We start from the raw sequence: 12194 nt of genomic DNA, 5'->3' as shown, positions 1-12194 counted from the left end.
TATATATATATATATATATATATATATATACATAAAGGTATGGAAATGCTACGTACTTATAAGAACTGATGTGCGGTTGAAAATCGAGCTTGTATGGAGTCATTGTAGGCAGTAAAACAAACCTTGAAAGGTATTGGACATGAAAACAAATGTCAAGTCAAAGACGTCGTTCGTTGCGACGTACTCCGCGATATCGTACTGCAGACATTGTATCGCCTGTTTTGCCAGAAGTTTTCTCCTAACGCAGAAAAAAGTTCTGCAAGGTATTGGGCTAAACACGTGCTGGAAGGGGGGGATGAGTTCCATCTGAAGGTACTTTATGGCAACACTTTCGTCCATAGCATAACGGCCGAAGACAAAGCGTAAGAGTGTCCAAGTGTCCATATTTCAGGTATCCTGCAATCGTTGGTTTTAAAACACTGTTTTTGAAATCAGAATGTTTGTCCCATTCCAGGAAAATGCTATAAGAAAAGCATTTCGGTCGCCTAACTATTATGCAGCAGAACTGTGCTTGATTTTTCTTTATTAGAATACCATCTAACTCAGAATCACAACACACCAGGGTGATTCCGACTACAAGCTGAACAAGCATGTCACAAGCCCGGTCTCATTCGGACTTAGGGAGGGAAGTCCCCATTGTGGTATGCGCTCGTGAAGAAAGCTTTTCCGATCGCGACAGCTTAGGACGCAGGCCGTTCTACAGCCGCTACAAAAGCCTGTCTCGGACATCTATGCTGTGACACGACAGGGCGATGAGAAGTGCCACATTTGGTAGAAACATAACCGCGGCCGAAACAGGAATGTATATTAGTTTGGGTTCAGAGGTTTTATACTGAGTTGTCGACCCTCTGTATAATTCAGCATCATTTCATTGTAACCAGTACCAGGAGATACTGGTCACGCGATACTCGTTAAAGGCTATGGTAGTGCAAACATCAGCTATATTGACAGTGCCTGACGTTTGAAGCTACGGTTATGCCCTCAAGTCAAACTCGTGAGCATTAGCCCCGCATGGAACATGGAGTACTGCCAATGCAACCAAGGTTTGCACAATAACATCGCTTAACCATCACCTCCTAGTGTATTGAACGTCGATGACTCAGCATAAGAACTCTGATCTCCCAATGCCGAAAACCCAGAAGCCCTTCTTTCTGACATCAAGTATAGTTATTGTTTATATTCCTAGATGAAACACGTCTATCGACGATTCCGTGCAATAGTATTGCATGCACCTCCACCTCGAACCACGCGAACTCGACCGAGACTCACCGCAACTTGTCTGATTGCGGGGTCGACTTTAACTCCAGCGGGACTGCAACACAAGTATCCCATGCAGGTCCATGTGAGGAATCGGGACCCTGAAGGGGCAGTCTCTGAAGTCTCACACGCGGGATTGTGTCATGAACCAGGACTCTGAAAGGATCCAGATCTCATGCAGGCCTGTGTTATGAATCAGGACCCCGAAGAGGTACCGGTCTTCCATGCAGGCTTGTGTCATGAATCGGGACCCTGAAGAGGCACGGGTCTCCCATGCAGGCCCGTGTCATGAATCGGGACCCTGAAGAGACACGGGTCTCCCACGCAGGCTCGTGTCATGAATCGGGACCCTGAAGAGGCACGGGTCTCCCACGCAGGCTTGTGTCATGAATCGGGACCCTGAAGAGCCCCAGATCTCATGCAGACTTGTATTATGAATCGGGACACTGAAGAGTCGCCAAGCGTGACTAATAACGCAATTAAGATCCTTTCGCTGGGCAGTTATTGGTTACCCTTCATGGCCCAGGTCAAGGCAATACCGCTACCGCGACGAGTATAAGACAGACCGTTCGCGCAGCAACACATACTGCATGCATGATTGCACTGACGTCATTGGAAGAGCACCTAGAGCTTATTCACGGACAAAGGGGGACTCGCGGTTGGTGTCCGCAGGCTATCAAAAATTCCTCAATGGATGCTGGGGTCACATCGCACCAGTTTGCCGGTTTTGCTAACGGACCTGGAACGGCACCTGGGTTAGTGGTGCAGCACCAAGTGCGAAGCTCCAGCACAACGGCTTTTGATGTTAAGAAGTTATTATCGCATCTGTCTGGGCTTAGCCGTCAAAATGGCAACTCTATCATATTGACAGCATTGGTTTTTTTCAAGGCACGTTCACTGTTGAAAGCTAAACTGTGGACGCCCGCTGACGTTTCAAACCATGCAGAGCGACATTTAATGCCTTCGAGAGATGCCTTACCTGCCTTGTGCCTTAGCGGCCCCACGTTAGCGTAACCTGTCATCGTCGGTCATAGGTCATCGCCATTATAATCTGTCCGTACTGTGCGTCAGAATCAATCGGCGAGGAATCGAAAATACTTTGCGCAGCTAGGGGTTTTATGAATCACGACGGAGAGTCAATGTAGCTGTAGTCGGATTTATGATTGTATCTTTCAGACGGAGATCAACTGGTAGGTATGTGGGGGTCCCAGCTTCCATGCCGCACGCAGCCCTGCCCTAATTCATCGGTGTGGACGCCCGGCACCGAGCGGACCCGCAGATAACTAACTGTGTTAGTCTGTTATCACCTCAAAGGCAACATATTGCCACTTAAGTCAGGTCAAGTCTAGATTTAAATGTATCAGCGAGTTTGCAGCCGAAGGCACCATCCGGTGGAGAAGATACTTCAGCGTAATTGGTCACCGGATCCTCAGATGCTATCAATATGTTCGCCTAGGCGCACTGGCTTACCTGCGAGCAATATCCTCTGCATATCTGGACCCCAGTTGTCCCGACCACTGTCACCTGGGAACTCCGCGCCTCACGTTACGCTGGCCAGGTATAATAAAACCTTGCCACAATGCGCCAACTTAGTGCACCGCGACGCCCGACTCAGTGCCGTGGATCCGCGCATGCGCGGCGCGGGCGGTGCCAGCGGAAAGCGAGAGTTCCTTGGTGGCGGGCGGCGTCTGATCGGCGGGGGAAAATAGGTCCGAGGTCGCGTGTTCAGAAGGGCGACTTTCGTGGCAAGAAGTGTGCCCTTAGCATGGCTTTTGCCATTGATCGTCCATGTGAAACCGCCCCTGATTTTGGTGGCGATCGTTGTTATCGGACAGGTATTCACGTTTTCGCGATATATCTGCCTATCCCAATGCTCTTCTTTAGACTTCGCAATGAACTTAGGGCGTAGTGGTCGCAGGTGATGTTGCATTAGTTGATATGTCCGAGAATGGACACATATCTGAAGCATCATATAGAAGGTGAGATAGTCGTTCTTGTTCAGAAGGCGTACTAGAAGGCGTACTAGATGAGCGTCGTCCTACGCTTGTGAACTGGGCGCTGCTGAAACTGTCTGGCGGCATTTGTAGGTGTGTTGCACCTAACCTGGAGTTTGAAAGTGTTTGATAATGTGCCCATGCCTGAAGGCTATTGAAACCAGAAGCGATTTTGGCCGTTGCGATGTGGTGGCACTTGTGAATTATTGGCGAAACTAGCTGTATGATTGATGGTATGATAAAACTTGTTTGTTCCGATGTTCATGCAACATTGCATTCCTAACAGGCAACAAGTTTTTCTGGATGCAAAGAGCCCTTAGCTCACTTTTGGTGAGCCGAAAGTTACCTTTAGTTCACGGTTTGTTTAGCTTCTGCCCTGTTTTCGACTCTGAAGTGCAGTGTCACCCTCTTGGGTTCCATGAGATTGCTGACAAGGTTAAGAAGAATGGGAGCCATGCTATGATAAAATACGGTATTATATAATTGTGTATTTTTGTTACCGCGAACGGAATGGGAGCTCTAATACTCCTTAGCGTCGTATATGAGTGTTACTCAGTCACATCAACTTGCCAATGTGATTTGTTCATCAGAAAATTTGTTCGTGGAACGTGTGACTGAATCAAATCTTATGTGGCCTGTCTGTGCTTTGCTTGGAATTGGAAGTGCCGCATTTTATTGGTTTAAAGGTTTTTTCTGAGTTGATGACTTCATTGAGCATGTGGGGGACTCTCAGTAATAATTCCCATTTGACTGGTTTTCAATACGTTCAATCCGTGTGAGCTGGCAAATTAAAAAAATCCGGGCCGGCCGTAATCCGTGTTTAGATGGAAATTCCTAACCTGGTCAAATCCGGCCCGCGGATTGATCGACAATTTGTGAAGTGCTCTGTCGACAAAAAGGAAACGATCAAGAATGTACATATATACATGCTTAGCCTCATTCCGCAAGACATCAAGGAAGCTGAAGTGTTGTGATACGTTACGTAACCAGTTCAGAAGGATTTTATACACACCTGCCTTGCACTATATATAACATCAAAGGCGTTGTAAAAACACGCATTACCCACTGTCGGTTGTAAGGCATTCGCTGAGGAATCAATGACGTCAAAACGGTAGCGGTCTCAATTGTCGGGATAGCGCCGGTAGGTGTTGCTTGTCAATTCTCTTTGTTTCCCCAAAAGCTGCCGCGTCTGTTGATCCCTCTTCCGTAGTTAAGCAATTTTGTTTTCAGTTGGCTATTCATGTTTGTGACAGTGACATAACTTGTAGTTTTAATATTGGCACAGATTAAATCGTCAGGTGGTGTACATAAGGCTAATTCGGTTCATAAGAAAGCTGCACTCGACCGACTCAAAGCACTATAGCAGCTACCTTTCGAATCACAACACAGCCCAAGCACAAGCAATCTAGTGATCCGTTTTTAGATGCCGTGGTCATCCGGGAATCAGCCAAAACATTTTTAAGCGCCAGAATCATTTTGCTTTTCCTACACACTTATGACCTTTCATTACAGCCAATTGTTTTTTTTTCTTCTAAAAATCCACCGTTCATTATGGAATTGAACTACCAGCGATCGTTGGACAAAGCCGTGTTTTACCCGCCGGACGGAAGAGTGGGCCTGAGGTACAGGGCCGAAGGCGCAGCATCCACGAATCACGACACGAACCACACGCTCCCACCGCGCAACCATGGCACGCTTCACCGCAACAGCACGTGGGCCAAGGCCACGCATGTACATAACTTCGCGATGACGAACTGAAGGGCGTGGGCACGCTTCCCCGTGTATGGCACTACCTGTTGGCACCGGCATGTACTGGTACACGTGAGTCGGGTAGGTAGGTCTCTTATTCGTCGTTGCCATGCATTTCCACCGCCCTGACCTTGCCGTTACCCGGAACTTTGTAACGTTAGACGGCACAGAGAAAGCGATCAGATGGTGTTCGTCCCTGCATATTTCACACTTGACGTGATGATGCGCTTCAAGGCAGGCAGTAAACAATCGAGGCGGCAGCCCGTGCATGCTCTACAAAATTTGTACTTGTTGCTTGCAGTATCTCTTACAAACACAAATGGCTTACCACGCCAGATAAAAAAGTGGAGCCACGTTCTTTTTCAAGTTATAGGCTGCTTGGAATAAGATTTTGAGGTTTATGGCCTTTACTGGCACTGAACAAATGCACGCAAGGTTTCTAGCACGCTGTCATTTGTTGGCTTTGGCCATGACTACTTTAGGCCTTCTGTAATGTAATTTTGCGTTACTATTGATCCACTGATGTTGCCAAGCCTACACCACTTCTTCTTTTTGTATGTTTGACGTAAACTTCCAGTTCTTAGCTGGGAGTGCTGCCGCTTGGTTGCATGTTTTCTGGTATTATCATGTTTATTGCGATGCTGAGAAGGAGGGAGCGGGGCCTCCGGGTCACCTGTTATGGGGTATTGGCTAAGAAAAGCAGAGTATGTAGCACCTTGCCGTCTGCTTAACTCTATTTTTCTAGCATTTCTAAGTCGTCCCTTCATGTACAAAAACGCCAGGCCATAGAACTCCTGTTAATGCTCGGATACACTGGGGATCATGCCCTCGCGCACATGCTGAAATTTTCAGCCCGAGCTCTGCCAATAACAGCGATTTTCCTAATCGGCATTATGTGGGAGCAATGCAGGGTGAAGATTCGCCCCTCCCCCCCCACCGCCCTCTGAGATGTAATGAATCGATGAAAAGGAAAAGCTTACTGAATTGCAGATATTGTCATCGAGGGGAAGCTGGTATTTGGTATGTAGCACCTCTTTTCGTCGCTCCTAGACTCGCCTCTGACATAGTTTGTTAAGGTACTGTTAGCTGCGCAGAAGCAAACCATGAAATGCAACATTCCATTTTAGGCCTTCAAGTTGCAGATGATATAAATACGCTTACCTGGTGTTTGGCAAGTTTGCATTTACTAAAAATCAGTTGAAAAGAAATCCTAGCGGCGCCGCTGCGTAAAATGATTTTCTGTTTCATCATCCACTTTCACGTATGCGACTTCACTTCACGAATATATTCCTATCTTATCCACTCATCCCACCGTAGTGCTGGCATGTTTGTGTGGAGTTAGCAGCAGTTCGATATTCATATTCAGCAGAAATCGACGACCCCTTCACTTTTCACAAAGCTGGCACCAAAAATAGTTTGAAATGCACAAATATACGCGGGGGCATCGGATGGTTTGAACTCCAGAGGTCATGAGGGTCCGCCGATATGTGTGAACATACATGACACGTGTTTCACACCATTCGATCAGGAATGTTGCGCAAATTTTAGAGACCCTCAAGATAGTTCTTAGCCAAACAGATCAAAAGATATTGCTGGTTTCTTGATAAGCTAGCAAGTTTTCGCATGACGCATTATTTCATATTGACATCAGCACAGCACCCAGCGAACTGGAGCATTCTGAACACGTTAAGTGTGGGGCATAAAAGAAAACGAGGGCTTCTCTCGGCTTTTCATGGTTTATCGAACATTTCGAGATCTAGAAGCCACCGCGTGCCACATCGATATTCGTTGTGTGCGGAGTTATGATCATTGATAAACAGAGCAACCGAACGCGCTGAAATCGACATTTTCTTGTTTTAGTAGACTTAACACACAAATTGAGTTCAAGTTTTAAGACGGAAAAATCGAAACGACTGAACCGGGGCACAGGTCATGTCAGGTCACATGATGACCTTACGAAAGCAAGCATAAGTGACATATTTCTTGATACCTAATATAACGCCGAGTCGGACGTTACACTAACCATACCCATGCCGGCCTTGCCCATGCTACAACTGTCTTATTCATCGGGAATATCAGTTGCTCCTGCAAACCGAGGACAGGGGCGCAACCAGAGTCCTGGTAAGGGCCACATAGTTGACAAAAGTCCCCCTGCTGGTGTCCCCTCCCCACGACAAAATCACCGGATTTGGCTCATTCGCTTTCGAGGGGCATCATTTTCTTTCCTTTTTTATCTACCTTACGTTACAAAAATGTAGGCTTGAGGCGACCGGAAGGTGCCATCTTATTTGTATTTTGAAGCCTGTAATCGTAAACATCCAGGCGTTAAATTGTGTAACATAGTTTTGGGCATGCTCGTAAGTCCTGGGAACAAAAACCCCGACGCGGCAGCAGTCTCCATAGACCACACGGTATTGGCTACGGACATATACTAGATAGCCTTGTCCAAAGTGCAAATACTTATAAAAGAAAAGTAATATACCATATACAAAGAATTTGCAAGTTTAAAACGAGGGTAAAAGCAAATAATTAGTTATCCCTCAAACCCCTGTTTAGTGTCTGGACGATACTGAAACACGATTAAAAGGTACGCAACTAAACGAGATAGATAAACTTAATTCATTAAGAAATAGAGCTCAAAAATAGCTCAACGGTTCCAAAGGCAGAAAATACCATTAAAAGTTCGAAAATCAGTCGAGCGAATTCAGGAGGATGCTTTCCTGATGTAGAAGGAAGTACCTGCGCACGCGTGCGTGTGCCAGTTACTTACAAACATACACACATACACACAACACCCGGACCATACACATATTCACACACTTTTAGCGACACGCACACATCAAAATGCGCATTCACACTCAAAGATATTGACATGGCTCGCAGACATGCCTTATATTGGAGTGCGCTACCAAATTGTGTTCTGTCCTACTTGAACTGCTATGAATGGTGAAGGTCTGTTTGTTGTGTTGTGAGTCGATCAATCGCAATACACAAAAAACGCTATACGGCGGGTAAGGAGCAGATCAACATGCTAACGTATTTGGAAGAATCGCCTTTTTGAACGCGTTATGACGTCAAGTTGTACGTATTCGTAGAAGGCAGTTCAGACCGTATATTTTATCTGTGCTGTTTTCAGTTTGCTAATTGGAACAAAATAGCATTTACACTACCGCGAATACTCAACGTCATAGCGAAATTTGTATTTTTCGTGCTGCTGTAACCAGGGGCAGGGGTGGGGTAGATGGGGCAATTGCCTCCCCGTGCCTGCCGACAGGGAGGAAAGAAGATGTTGTTACCCCCAAAATTATGAGAGGCCCCTTTTCACAAATCATTGACATTGCAGCTACCCGTGGATTACCAAAATTTCCGCCAAAGAGCCCCGTTAACTGATCTAGAGAGAAATAAATTGGGCTCAAAAGATCATTTTTTACACCAATAGACTTGTTGTCTCGGTGATGGGGCCACCGGTATGAATAAGGTAACCCATGCTCGGCACAATGCTGGGTTAAGGAGGCCTTTTTGCTGGCTCGGGACAGACTCAAATTTGGCTCAAATTTTTGGAGTCGGCTCATGGCCGGCACATAGATTTTGGGATCCGATGCAGCTCACGACGCGTAGGACATTCCAAACTTTCATTCAGCCCAGTTCAGACCCATTTCCTGCATTGAATCATTTGACTCATGGCTCAAGCAGCTTGCAAAATCGAAGATTCAGTTCACTTCGAGCTCGTTTAATATATGATTATATATCTATATATATATATATATCTATATATATATATATATATATATGTATATATACATATTATATATCTATATCTATATATATCTATATCTATATGTATATATTCATATATTTATACATGGTTTGGGCGGGAAAATAGGTACAAATAGCCTAGGAGCAAGTTTTTAGGTTTTTGGTGAGAGCCTACCAAATCCAGCGAAGCAAACAATACCTTTCCAGTGACCCGTTACCAACCAGCTCCCCCAAATCCCAGCTCTAGGCTAGCATATTTTACCTGCCACCTACGATCCTGACCTATGTTTATAAAGCATGCAAGGTGGACTAGACTGCACCGAACCTGACAGTTGGCAGTCTGCACCTGCCAAGTGCCAGCCAAGCGCATTCACATGTAGGTAATCACATTTCCACTATCTACCACCAGCCATTCCGTCGGCGATGGCGTGACAACAACTCAACATAAGGTTACAGTTCTTTCCATGGCGACTAACTAGCAGAAGTTACACACATCATAAGCTTCCCTTCTTAGATAGATAAGTTACACATGATAAGCTTCCCTGCTTACCTGGACTCAATAAATGTTACGAATAACATTTTTATTCTTCGCAAACAAGACCAAAAGGTTTCAGCGCTGCATAGAAACTGGAGTGCTGTGCGCCACTTTGCCCGCATTCCAAGATCACTTGGTTTGTAGACCAAAGTCTCACCCGCATGTTGCATGGAAATAGCTATTGATGAAATCCCCGGGATGTCACATTCCGCGACATACCATCCGCATATGAGACGAGACGACCTTCCTATTGCTGTTTACTTCATACAACCCCAGCAATAGCATGCTCACAGCAGTTCAGTTGGTCGTGAATGCAAGATCAGTTATGGATTAGGTCGCTATTGTGACCTTAATACATGCCTGCTTGGCAATTAAAAAGTCGACCGGCCCTTGGGTTCTATAAGTAGCAGACAATCTTTCACTGATTTTAGCATACGATATAGGAATGTAGGATGTTTGGACATAATGTAATATCCTCTGATTCCTTGCTGAGATTTGACAAACTTTAGTTTAGGATCGACAATATTGTTTTTGCTCCCTAGAAATTATAAAGCAAACTTTGCACTCATTTTGAAGAAGAAAAAGTTAACCAATGCTGCATGCTGCTCATTCTAATAATCTGAAACTGTGTGTTTATCTGTCTGGGATGTGCTGCGTTTCCTCATGTTACCATGTCCATTTGAGCTGTATGACTCACTGACACCACACTGTTAGAAATGATCGCCTCATGATTCATCCCATGAAATGTAGGAAGAATGTGATTCAGCTCATGACTCAAAGCGACATTTTTCCCAGTGAGCTGACCCAGTTCACGCCACACCCAAAACGACTGACTCATCAGCCGACTCGTGATTCAGCTCGAGTCGAGCCAAGTCTGCCCAGGAGGCCCCCGTTATAAACTAAAAGGCCCTGCTTTGGGTTAGAAAGCACCCCTTTATTCTAAAGGCCCCATTTTGAACAGGAGGCCCCTTTCATTTGTCAGATGGCCGTGGCTCCGAACCAGGATGCCCTGTTTTACAATCATGGGACCTCTTGGCTAGATTTGAAGGTCCCCTTCGTGAATCGGAAATCTCATGTTCTGGATCAAGAGATCCTTCTATGGATCAGTTGAGGCTACCGAGACCTCTTGCTGGACAGTACGAAGACCCCCATTTTGTTTTGTTTTCTCATCGTTAGCATTTATTTTCTTGGATATGGTGCATGTAACTGTTTGATAAAGAAGCATATTTACTCGGTATCCCTCCCTTAAATACAACTTTGCCCAGGAGGCACCCCTGTGGGGAGCTCCACTTTGTCCAGTTTCCAAGTTGTCCATTGTCCAAGTTCCACTTGAAAATCCTGCCCCCCCCCCCAAATCAAAGTCCGCTGTCGCCCCTGGCTGTAATTTAATTCATTCAGAAGGCATTCTCAATGATGCCGTTGGCATATACGTCCTAGTGTAATAGTTGAACGATGCAAATAGGTTTTAAAGGCTTTCGAAAGCATTATGTCACGATACATGGTCGTTTTTGCGTCCGGCGCTCACCTACGGGTGTTAGCTACAGTGGTCAGCACCGCTCGGCTTAACGGAAAATTGGAACACCGGGCATCGGTGTTCTTGCTTCTAAAGACTGCGAGGGGGCAGGCTCCCAGCTTTTTTACTTCATTTGTTGTACTCTTTGATTCTAAAAAGGAATGCATCCTTGGGCAACCATGGGATGGCCTTGTCAATGCAATCTTTAAGCTCAACTCCTCCATTTTGAACGTGAGATCTCTTACCTGCCTCGGGGAAGAAAACACATGGGTAGAGCACTAAAGGAAACATTGTCTTCCCGGTCTGCGACTTAAGGACATCTCCGTCCCAGCGCGGGTGCCTACCGAAACGGGGGCGAGCCCCTGGTCGACCTAGAAGCCCTTAGAGGGAGGCGTCATGTGTTGGTCCCCTGTCTGGTGCGGAAGCTCTCTGAACGGGAAGCTGGCCCCGGATCGACATGGATTCCTCATTGACATACAGATCCCCTGCCGCCTTAGGGCTCCGATAATTGGCACAGAGGCTCCAGTTTGGTCTATTAAGCTCTTGGCTTGGCTTGAAGTGGGATGAGGGCACCTCACACTGAAGTTCTGGGGCCCCTGGCTGGCACAGGTCGCTTCAATTGTCTCATTGCGGACTATCAACGTAAGCCCTCAAATATTCTCTCATTGTCAGAGCATCCCGATGTTGCATCATCTTCTGTATGTAGCATCGCGTGATGTTACATAAACGATTTATATTGTATTTATATAATATAATATTTTTAAGAAAAAAATATTTAATATTATTTATATTAAAAATATATTTATATGATTGTTATAAATATTACAAATTATTAAAAATGACCAACGCAAGATGTATTCTGACATCTGACACCGTACCTGTCCCTGTTCAGAATGTGCTCCTGGCCGACTCTGGACCCCATACAAGCACAGGATTCCCTGACTGGCACTGTGAGCCTTTGATCAACACCGTGACCCATTTCGTTGCTTCAGAGTCCCCGACCAATGCGAGTCGCGTGTCTCGGCCTTGTCACTGCATGGGACATGGTTCCCAGGGATCGGGCCGGCACGTAGCCGTCTGTTCAGTATTGGTAATCTCTGCCGACACAGTGTCCCACATTGTCCCAGGGCGTCTCCAATCAGCGCAAGAGTTCCTCTCACTGACATTTGAAGGTCCAGACCTACGAGTCAGATTCTTTAATGCGATCAACAACCAGCCCTTTTGGCCCTTTTGGGCCCCTCCAATAGGACCCACGATCGTCCATCCACGGGGGCCCTTCGAAACCTAAGGACGGGGTCACGTGCCTGCTCCGCCCCTCCCCCCTCCCCCACTGCCTGCGCCCCTGCGCCTCCAGAGAGACCACGATGTTTGCATGATCGCCATATTGCCC

The sequence above is a fragment of the Pollicipes pollicipes genome, unplaced genomic scaffold (assembly GCF_011947565.3).
Source record: "Pollicipes pollicipes isolate AB1234 unplaced genomic scaffold, Ppol_2.1 Scaffold_7261;HRSCAF=8764_pilon_pilon_pilon, whole genome shotgun sequence".
In the NCBI taxonomy this organism is placed as follows: domain Eukaryota; kingdom Metazoa; phylum Arthropoda; class Thecostraca; order Pollicipedomorpha; family Pollicipedidae; genus Pollicipes; species Pollicipes pollicipes.
Note: the sequence above shows the minus strand (reverse complement) of the source record.